At 42.7% G+C, this 11,665-nt stretch overlaps 1 long non-coding RNA gene across 1 annotated transcript; it reads left to right on the top strand.

Annotated features, from left to right (window-relative positions):
- Positions 1–884: 884 nt before the first annotated feature.
- LOC142924148 (uncharacterized) lies at positions 885–10,234 on the top strand. The gene is made up of 2 exons (XR_012941307.1): positions 885–3,285; positions 9,633–10,234. It is a non-coding gene; the product is annotated as an uncharacterized LOC142924148 (long non-coding RNA).
- The last annotated feature ends 1,431 nt before the right edge of the window (positions 10,235–11,665 follow it).

Here is an 11,665-nt window from a genome sequence, read left to right as displayed (position 1 = left end):
ACAATTCGCAGATCGGGTAGGCCGAGTGTGATAGAGGATAAAGTGTGGTCAATCCCCACTTCTTCCATTACGTCTTGGCCAGCGTGAGTAGGCCAAGTACCCTCCAGAGGGGTTCTCTACAGCTCGCTCTAGTGGAGGCCCTTGCGCCATCGGTGATGCGAGTGAGACATTTCAGGGCCTGCACCTTTACCTTCTTCACCTTCATACATGTGTAGGGAAAAAAGAGAGTGCAGTTTTATACAGATAATACAAGTATAAAAGAGGTCTACTTCAGATATCGGAGGTAGGTAATGCTTTCAGTAGTCCCTCTGGCCTCTTCAACAGAGGATGACATCAACCGATGTTTGCAAGATGTGGTCACAAAATTAACTGCAGGTGATGTAATTGTGTCTGAGCTTTGTTCGTTGGCCAAATGCCAGCCTTGCACGTTGGCAGAGGAACAGGACTCAGGTTAACAAGTAATTATTTACTCGAGAATGCTAACAGGACATGTTCGCTTGCATTCCCCACGTCTTGGCAATGAGTCTTGAGTGTACAGCTGCAGCATGTAATGCTCCTCACAGGTGCCAACTCACTGACAAACTATTTGTTACAATTATACTCCAGTTTCACAGAAATGCCTGGTGTAATGGAATCTAAACTCTGTATTGTTTTGAAGGGAGGCGGGGGGGGAATATCCACACGCTTTTCGACAGGTATTGCATATAAGCAGTAATTTAAAGTATACATTTTTCGAATATTTCTCAGAACCTCCAGAAGCAGATGTTATGTACACAAAGTGAATTGATGAATAATTTACAAGCTCCCATGAAATATGCAGTAAAGGTATATAATATTTCTTTATTCATATGCCAATAATCGCCTTGGAACTATAAGCTAATTAAAATTTTGTTCACGCCTACTAATGCAATACAATGTTATTTATTTCACGTGTAATGGTCATTTTCATTTGGGCATTTTGGCCATGGCCTCTGCCCCTATGGGTGTCTAGTAGTTGCCGTTCAGTGTGAGGATAATTTTGATCGTGAGCAGTAGCGTTACTCGCTGATGGCAGCATTTCATCTGTTGGACCCTTGGGCAAGGAGCACAAACCACAAGACCATCGCTTTTCAAGACTTCGGGAAAGAAAGAGGGGGATGCCATCTGAGAATACTTTCAGTGACCTGTTTAAGCAGTGCCACATAACGTGTGCGTGTTTCGATTTAAAAAAGACGGGAATTTCACGTCCAATTATTTCTCACTTTTGCAGAAGGGTGTGTACGTGTGATGTCGAAAGATGCTACTAGTGTACCGTTATAAAAGCCGTGAACAATGGAGCAACATTTAAAGACGTTCTTGTAATTTATTTGCTGTCGGCCATACAGCGCGAAGGCTCTTTACGGGATCTTCTTTAGTGCAATCACTGTCCACCACACAGCACCGGAGAGCACCATGAAATATTCAGCGGGCTGTCAAAAAGTCTGCTTTAAAAAAAAGACACTATTTAAAAAAAAGCCATGTTTCTGTATAACAAATGAGCTGGGCTACAATGTTATATATATTAAACTAAAGTGTACTTTTTTCTTTGTGTAAGGAAGCGATGAGGCTGAAAATGGTATCACAGCGGCGAACAGCAGAGTGCAGTCAACCCCCACTGACTCTGGTACACGCAGCATCACGCAAGCCGCGGGCTTGCAGCCTCCACAAACCATGCTTACGCTTAAACATTACACGCTCTTTTTTGTGTGTGATACTGCGATGGTAGTGGTGCACAAGCACGCATTACGAAAACTCAACACGTTCGTCAATAACACTGTTGCGGACCAGGTCACTCTTGCAAATCTGGGTCACTCTTGCAAACGAGGCGAACGTTGTCTCTTGAGTTCTCACCTGAGTAAACAAAATAAACTTGAACACTGCCCTAAAAGGGGGGGGGGGGGGGAAGAGGTGGCTTTTCGGGCCAAGACTTAAACATTCTCCCAATTAATTCATTTCGGCGTGTGCATAATTGCCGAGGCCATGCGGTGGAGTCGTCGATGGCCGTGTGTCGTTCTCGTAGTCCTCCGCTCAACTTAGTCAGTGGACAAGCCATCAACAATATACAGCATCGTTTGTATAAGAGCCACAGCTAGAGTTTGGGTTGTCATGGAGACCCAAACTGTGGAGGTTGGCTGCATTCAGATCCAGCCCTGTCCAGAAGCTGATCAGCAAAGCCCACTGATGGTTTGGGTCGTACGTACACACACACACACCTCCTCCAACAGAATTCAGCCGGTCAGGTACGATATTTACATTATTAAATGTTTTTTTTTTGGCACGTGTTCACTTTGTGTGCGTTATTTTTTTGTGAACATGTTATTGGTTTAGAATTCAAGGAGCAGCCCTGCAAATGTTGCTCATGCTACTATATGCACCAGTTGTCGACATTTGTGGTGAATGTTTGAATTCTCGTTCGGATTGGTTTGTTGGAAGAGGATGGAGTAACCCACATGTTACCACACCACAAGAGGTCGACACATGGGATCTTGCTGAAGTATAGACATTTTTTGACTGCTGGTTAAACATTTGCTTCCAGTATTGTAACCACGTTTTCATCTAGCCCAGTACTGAATCTCTAACTTAAGTTGTAATGTTGGCCCGCGCAACACAGTTGCTTGCACATACATGTACATTATAGCACTAAACCTGTGTAATGCTCATAATAATTATCGCATCTACTATGTTAGGATGTACCAATGACCAAATAACCTGGAATGTGCCTGATCTGAACAGATTTCAGAAGTTAATAAAGGTTTAAGCCTGGATAGCACTTGGACGGGTGACCGCCATACATGCCAGGTGGTCATAAGCTGCTGCAGGCCTGTCAAATGCAGAGGACAATGCAGCACAATCCATTGTCGCACTGCATTTGTGTGCTCCCATATCTATGCTCTCTGCTTTCACCATCCCGCACTGAGCGGCGTGGTGAAGCATGGTCAAATAACTGCTATGACGCTCAAGATATGTGGAGGCCCTCGTCCAGCAGTAGATTAATAACGTGGTGTCCATCTACACAGTAGGCACATGAACTGTATTTGTACCTGTACGGAAACCTGTCTCTTCAACAACAACAACAGATACGCCGCATGTCATGATGGAGTGGCGGCCAAGGAACAAAGCACACGCGAGACGACGGAGAGACGGATTCAGGTTGTGTGCGGGTGTTAGCTGGATGATGACGCGAGATGGCCGCGGCTTGGGGAATCCTTCGTCCAGCAGTGGATTGGCCCAGGCTGCTGATGATAATGATACTACTGCATGTCATCGGTAAGACGCGCTTGCCCTGTGAAACCGCATGCACCGTTTGCAGCGCTTCGCCTGCTGCTTGCTGGTGGTGTCTTCTGCGCTAACTCTATGGCGTTGCTGTCCCAGCTCACTTGAGTGTGGCGTTTAGGGCGTCAGAGCTGCACAAATACTCCCCCCCCCCCATGCCCACTATATTACAGTGATGTGGGCTGAATGGCTTTATTGATTTCTTTAAGGAATTTAAAATTTTATGATCGGCAGTATATTTCGAAGCCGAGGCGGTACAAAAGCAATCTTCCCTGGCAGTATTAGAACCCCTCTCATGTAATAAAATTGATTAGAAAGTAATAAGTGCTGCAGACCTATATAATATACCCAGCTCTCTCTGGGGTCATGCCCTGTTTAATGTTTGCGCCTCATATCAGTGCATCTACTAATTAAGTGAAAAATACCACTTATTATCACTGTGGAGTTTTACTTATTTTAAAGTGAAATTGAATTAGAAGACCTTTTTAACGCCGGTTTAGGGTAATACAATAGAAAGAAAGCTACGCTGCAAGGTATGCAGCATTAAAAAAATATTTTAATATGTTTAAAGTTTCATATCCTAGGTTAGGACAAGTTTAAAAATGCAATTAGTACAATCTAGCCTAATGCGAGTGAACGGTGTTCTGTAACAGCTGATCACCATGTATCATCGCACAGTGGCCAGGGCTAAGGTCTGCATTCAATTAGCATAGTTATGGTCATGGTGTAGCAATTCTGGGTTAAATGGCTTAAGCATGTTTAATTGATCAAGTGCACTAAGAGCTGCGGTGTAAGAGCTAAGAGCTACAAATAAAACTATAGCAATTCAACAGGAATACAATGAAGTGAAGATCTACAAATATTTTGACTTTATGATACAACGCATTTAAATTATATATACAGTAAACAAGAGATTTAGGGCAGTGGTCGCACAGTGCTTAGTACATTGGGATATTTGATGGCAAACCTGAGTTCAATATCCGGCTACAGCAAACATCAGTGGCGAGTAATAACATCAGATCCGGACAGGGATGACTCCATTCGCCAACCCGCACTGGCTAGCATGATAAAGAATCACCAAACAACCCCCACGACTAATATATTATGTGGAAAGGCCTTCACCCACCATTGGAATGACAAAGGGTTATACATTACTCTTAATATGTATTATTGTTGTAACAAGAGATAGAGCAGTTACCTATTTTTTCATCATTATTGATCACATCACCCAAACTAGATGCTTCTTCATTGCTGTGAATCCCATCCGCACCTGTAGAGAGACAGTGTAAAGAATTTCAGCTTTTCGCTTGGTCGAAATCTGTTCTGTGACTTAAAATACAAAATGCTTGAAGTTAGATAGTTATGAATGGAACGATACCAAATGTGCAGTGGTAATTTGACACTGGCAGAGGCTTTTGGCAGTTGATGCAGCACCTGAGCCTTGCATTCTGTACCCATATGGGGGGGAGGGGACGGGGGGATATCAAAAGGAAGTGTATAAAATTGGCAAAAACCGCTTGCGCTCGCTGATACTGTGAAATCTTTTTTTTTTCAAAACTTGCCTGTGTTCATATTAAAGACCTACAAATTGCTACGACAACGTAGCATTCACACAAGCTTCATATTGTGACGTTTGAATGGCAGCATTCGGTGGACATTTTTCATTTGTCAGTTGAATGCGGATAGGCGAATGCATGACGAAAATGTTTGTCTTCCATTACCCTGGTATACTTTTCAGCAATATAAAACAAATGTTTGAGGCTTGGCAAAGTGTGTGTATTTTTGGTAATGCTTGGGTAAGCCTAGGTATTTCAAGGGCTGCTACTCTTTTGGCTGTAAATAAAACATGTTTCACAGTTTTGTGTGCACAGCTGTACTGCTCTGTTATGAACGTATATTTAATATGGATCTTTAAAACATGGTAAAATGTATATATATATTTTTTATTATTACAAACCCTGAGTCCAGATAAGCAATAAAGAGTGATTGGTATGGCTAGTGCCTACGAATGAATCCATGCACGGCAAAAGTTAAATTTGAATTTTATGAATACTTTTTTCACTTTCAAAGTTGCTTTGTAAGTGTGGAAGGTATCTGCATAAACAAATATATTATAAAAAGCCCCTGGCAATACACGGCTACATATACCAAATCATTGTTTGCGTGATAACAGATTTGAAGAACGAGGGACTCAGCGATAATTAATATTTTTATTTATTTATTACATTTGTTATGATATTCCGTGCAGTTTATTCAAGGCAGATTTTATGAGGCAGCGCTGCGGTTTGCCCCACTCCGCCCCCCCCCATTCCGCTCTCAAAAGGCGTGTTTACACCTTCTCTCCAATATAATCGCAGCCTTTCATAACGTGCAATATCGATTTGAGGGTGGCAGCCCTCGAGACGCCTTCACAAAATAGTGGCGAGTAATTGAAACCAGCAAGCACTAATTAAACTGGTGCCTCAACTCCCCACACGCAAGGCCTGCTGCCTCTGCCCCGTTGGCCCCCGCGTGCAACAAAAACAAAAAAATAATCTTGAAATGCTGCGCACGCGTTGCTCGCATTATAACAATGGTGTCGGTTATATTAGTCGCCCTCCTTTTTTTTTGTTATTTTGTCCGTATCCTCCAAACACGTGGGACTTTAGGAGAGGGAGGGGAGGGAGAGAAAAAAACTGCAGCGGCAAGCAAGCACAGCGTGTGGCGTCACCACGTGGAGCGAGCGAGTGGGAGGAATGGAGCGGCGAACATTTTAATGAGCTCCAAATGCTTGCAACGATCGGCCCCGTCGTTTTATCGGGCTCGACGGCAAGGCCGTTAAACAATTAGAGTTAATCGATGTGGCCGGCCTTTGGGAGGACCGCCATTGTGGTTTTTGTTTTGAATGGAATTAAACCAATTACACTCTGGTCAAGCTTTTGATGGTGCCCAGCATTGTCGCATTGCCCACAGGACGTAGTAATTAATACTCAGGAGGCAGTGGGGGGGGGGGGGGGGGTGTTGCTGTGTTTGCCCATTGTGGTGTAACACATGTAAATATGCAACAGCATGCGTAACACGCAAATATGAGTGCAAGTGTTAAATCGTTCTTACATTTTTTTGGGAAGCATTTAATCTCACAATGTGCAGACCCTGTTACGTGTTTTGGCCACGTGTGTGTTCGTGTGTCGTTTTTCGAGTGTGATAACAATATTACGAATAGGAATGACCTTGCGCAAAGAAATGTGATGTAAAAGTTGCGGGTGAAAACTGCCTGCATAGATGAGAATTTTTTTTTTTACGATTTGTAACCACAGACCACTGAGTCTAATTAACCTTTGCACTTCCAATTCAATAAGTGTAGGGATTAATACTGTATTAATACCAGCAGAGTGAGGGTAATATCAATATTATGACACTGTCATTGCCCATTTATTTATTTTTCACCTTTTATGTAAACTTTATTTCTGGGAAAGGAACCGTTTTCTCAAGACCATAAATATTTATACAGCACTGTAATATATACATATATGAAAGACCACACAAATATCCATTGCAAATTGAACAATCGATGAACAAGAGTTCAGAATACCCGTTTCAAATCTATTCACAGAATCAAGCGTGTCCTTAAGTTAAATGGTCACTAGCTGTTCCTCCTGTTGGCTGGGCTGGCCTGTCTCCTGACTAAGCCCAGGCACCATCAAACTGCATGAGGTGTACTTATTTGCACATACGTACGAATGCATAACATTTTTTTAAAAAAGATCCCCCATATAGCCTATAACAGACTTGGGGCAAGGGGGTGTGTGGCCAGCACCACGCCCGACCGTCTTTGTCTCCCCAGTGGCGATGTTTACTACACAGCACACCAGGTACTCATTTGAGGCTGAGTCGACCTTGGGAAGGCCCCGGGCCGGTTCAGATATTCGTCACTGCTGGTGTTGGCCGTGAGTGGTAATCGAACTCTGGTCGCTAGTTGCGCTAATCACGACACTACCGCTCCCCAAACTGCACGAGGAGGGGGTATACTCATTTGCACATACGTACGACTGCACAAACACATACACACGTACACACGCTTGTGAATGCAATTGCGGAAATTTGCCGACGCTAGCATGTGCGCACGTGCACACAAGGTCCTTCGGGGCTGGTGGGGGGGTCGTCGTGCTTGCGCGAGATCATGAACGGAGAGAGCAGGATAATACTCCACGATGATTAACAATCGCACAACTTGAGCAATTTTGTGTTAGGAATCCGCAAGTCTCAGTCACGCGGGTCACTTTTTCCCCTATCTATTTTTGACCTTGAAAACTTGAGAGCTACGTGCTTCTGGCTCGGTTCACATGACGGAGGCTATTTCCTAGAATGCAGTGGCGATAGGTAAAGCTGGATTAAGTCAGCAGCAGTAGGCAGCACTTGCTGGTTATCGTTGGTGTCCTCAGTGTGAAAATAATAATGAAGTAGAATGTCTGTAGGCTCTTACCAAAAACAAGCATTGTATCCATTTTAGCTTCTAGTTTTATTTTTTTTATAAGAGGCCACAGTTGGAAACTTACTGAGCGCGACTAACCAAATAAGAACGCCACATGCTAGCAGGCTCCATAATTCATTTTTTTATCATATAAATGTACATATTTTGAAAGTAACATGTACATCATATTATACAAAAAAACAAGTGTGTACAGCAATATATTTATTTTATAACATAGATGAGTATGAATTACTGTGAGATATATTTTCTCTCGAAAAATAAGTGTGCAAAAAATATATGTACCTGTATATGGACATTGTGGAATAGTCACGCAGCGATTTGCATGCAATTAGATATTTTACATTAATGAAAAGGAAAGTAGAATTTACTAAATGTAACTGTAAAATTCCTCTCCTGCCCCTTTTTGAGGTGGTTACATGAAGCCAGCACAAATAAAATCCATCTTTTGAGCAGGGCATCTCTTTGCCACTGGATCTCTGTAGCCACGTGACCATGAAGGTGAACGTTACAGATATTTAGCTTCAAACTGTGGTGTTAACAGGGACAAAAATCTCTGAGTTCAACGTGTTTCTGGAGTTGAAAAGCTCTTATATCCACAGTGGAAATGTGGATTTAAAAAATTAGATTTTAGCTGTCTTATCCATGGCTGTGACGAAGGTTGTGTTTCACCTTTTCATCCCCGCATCTAAATAGCCCCAGTGACACAAGCTCATAACGTCACGCATCGAACTGAATCGCTATTCGTTGTTACATTTCGTCCTTGTTTTTTTCTGCAACGTTATTTTCTGTCAATGTATTGCCGATAAAGGAGATTGTGAAGAAAGTGAAACCGGTTATCTGAGGGACTGGACTTATGTTTTTTCCCAGAATGTTTTTGTTGGCTGTGTTTTTGTTCCTGGCTTTAGGGGTGGGGGAGGTACGGTAGGTGTGTGTGAGTAACAGCTGCTCGTAGCAGTAAGTATGAAGCTTACGCGCCAGGCTCCCAGGTTTGTGCCAGCTACCATTCCCTCCCTCATTTTATACACATACAGCTCTTCACACACCGATATAATCATTATTATGACCATCATCAGCCTTGGTGAATCCACTGCTGGTCAGAGGCATTGCCGTTTCCCATGATCCCGCGACGCAATAATCTGCTTAGCATCTGCACACCGACTCAGCTCGTTGCTCAGTCACTGCTGCGGTTGATGCCCTCTCGGATGCATTCTGTTTTTTTGGCTGCCACTCCGTCATTTTCTTCACCATTTGCCAATCATCCACCCCTTATAGCAATGGGTTCTGCCCTAAGCCCACTTGCTTTTCTTAACAGTTTGAATGATGCCGTTAACCCCAGTATGTTCTCTAAGTGTTCCTCTGTCTGTCCCTGAATGTAATTTCAAGCATACATCTCGTTACACATTTTTCTTCCTCGTGCATTTACCTCTCCGCCCCCCCCCCGCCCCCACCCCCCACTAATTTTGTTCTCTAGTTATTAGTTTAACAGATATATCACACATTTATAATACTTTCTTGCCTGGAAATATTTTGTTACCTGGTACTGAACATACAATTGTCTGAAATTCTGGCCTCATCTCACTCGCCGCCTCCACGTTGCGGCTTGGCTCTGTCCCCAGACCCCCAGGCCAATACCCCCCCCCCCGCACGCCCCCACCCCCACTAATCCTAAAAAAAAGACATCCAGATGTAGCTGATTTCGAATACAATATATCAGGAGGGTGCACCGCTCCAATGTGACAGGCCATACATCAAGCCCAAGATAGATGAATGCGTTCTGTGTTGTCGTCTGCATGTGTGTGTACTGGTGCTTGTGCAAATGTGCATGTATGTGTGGCGAGTGATATTCGAACTGGTTCTGTGCTTCCCCTAGGTCGACTCCGGCTTAAAGGAATACCCTGCACGATGTGCAAATATCAGCACTGGGGAGACAAAGGCAGCCGGGAGACATGCTGATCACACCACCTACTCGTGCACCATGTTGGACATTGTAGGTGCTCGCTCTAAGAACTTGCCCCAACAGTCTACGTAGGCTATATGGTAGATTGTTGCCTTTGTGTGGCACTATTTCAGTCGCTATTCTGAAATAAAGCTAATAAATGCAACAAAAGCGAAAGGATACTTTTTTGCAGACTAGTTTGAGTTTGGGTTTATATACATGTGTATATAATTATATACATGTGTATATAATCATATACATGTACATAATTATATAATTATATACATGTGTATATAATCATAAAGTAACGAACCAACTGTGCAATATAAAAATATATTTCCTGTCAGATCATTAGAAATTTTAAGTTTAGTTTTTCCTCAATGCTTATATATTACAGGCAGCCACGTTGATATAGATGCTTGTTGTAATATTAAACCACCATGAAAATGCCAAAACATTTTTGAGTACTAATGGCAATTCATTTATAGGTGTGGAAATGTGTTTTTCTCTGACCATTAAAATTTTGAATTTCCTGACCGTTGAATTTTGGCAGATACTCAAATACAGCATATATGCGCAGTAACACATGCACAGTACATGTTACAGTGAACGAATGTAAACCTTGGCGTATCATTACTATTATTATTTGTATAAGATAAACATGGTTGCCCTGACCCAAACCTTATGAGTATGTGATTTTAGTTCACCAATAATTGCTTGACTGAGAGATTTATGCCACACTTTGTATCGATGGTTCACAAGCATCACGCTACATTTTGATATTCAATCTTTTCGAGAATGAGACACGATGAGACTGGAGTAAAATTACCTAAGTGTGTGATGTGAGTTCCTTCAATTCTCAGCCCTACGGAAGTCTGAAGATGTTAATATTTTTGCGCTTTGATTTCTCCAGGGCGCAAAAAGAAATACAAAATAATCTAAGGCAATACATAAGAATCAATTTGCTTGTCTAATTCTCCTTTTGAGACAACAAAACACCTTAATTAAAGCACATGTAAGTGTCATTGTCTTCACAAGTTACATAGGGACTTAATACATTATGCTGTGGCAATCTTGCATAATATCAGGAGAGCACCTCAGTTTCTAAAATACAGCTAATTTGTAAATGCGGACAGTACGGAGTATTTTGCGAGTGGCTTTTCATATGTCGCAGATGAGTGTTCGCCAATGATGAAGTGAGTTTTGCCTGAGCAGTGCACATCTGGCCCAAATGTAGCCACTTCCTAATGTGTGTGGGGGGTAATGCCACTTTCCCTGCATGCTGTTTTTATGATCCTTATTTCTGCATGCCTCACAGATGGGCTCAGTCTCAGCTGCATGAGCCACCACTCCCCATCCAACTCCTCACAAACCCCTCTCCTCCCTCCCTCCCTCCTGCCCCGATCCCCTCTCTCTCTCTCTTACCGTGTGTGCCGAGCCAAATAGGCCGCAGTCACTAATTCTATCCAGCGGTGCCTGATTGCATCTGTCAATTACGTATACGGCAAGTGTGGTCTGACACGGGATCCATTTCCGTTTGCTTGTCCAATGTGCAGTAATTGTCCTGTAAAATCAAGAGTGGAGTTTAGGGTCATTCATTATAACCTCGTAAGATATATACAGTGTTGAGGAGACAATGGAGGGGCATAGAAGCTACACACAAAAAAACCCCAACAGATTGCACAGTCGCAGAGATTCCCCATTGCTCTGCTGATCATTGATTTAAATATAACTGTGATAAGGGAAGAAGAGAAAAAATCCATTGACTTTATTTTGTGTGTGTGTGCGTCTTTTCAAGGTTGACACCCATAGTAAATAGATTTGCTTGCAGTCCTTGAATATGTAATGCAAGGTGGCCTTGGTCTGCATTGTGACAGTAAGGAGATTATTTACATGATGTGTACAATTATTTTGGTAAAAAAGGTCACCTTAACTCTGTGTGGTACTGTGAAGAGGAAAGCTTAAAT

Source organism: Petromyzon marinus, chromosome 9 (genome assembly GCF_048934315.1).
Source record: "Petromyzon marinus isolate PM22_M1 ecotype Great Lakes invasive population chromosome 9, UKy_Petmar_22M1.pri1.0, whole genome shotgun sequence".
Classification (NCBI taxonomy): Eukaryota; Metazoa; Chordata; class Hyperoartia; order Petromyzontiformes; family Petromyzontidae; genus Petromyzon; species Petromyzon marinus.
This window is presented reverse-complemented; position numbering and strand designations above follow the sequence as displayed.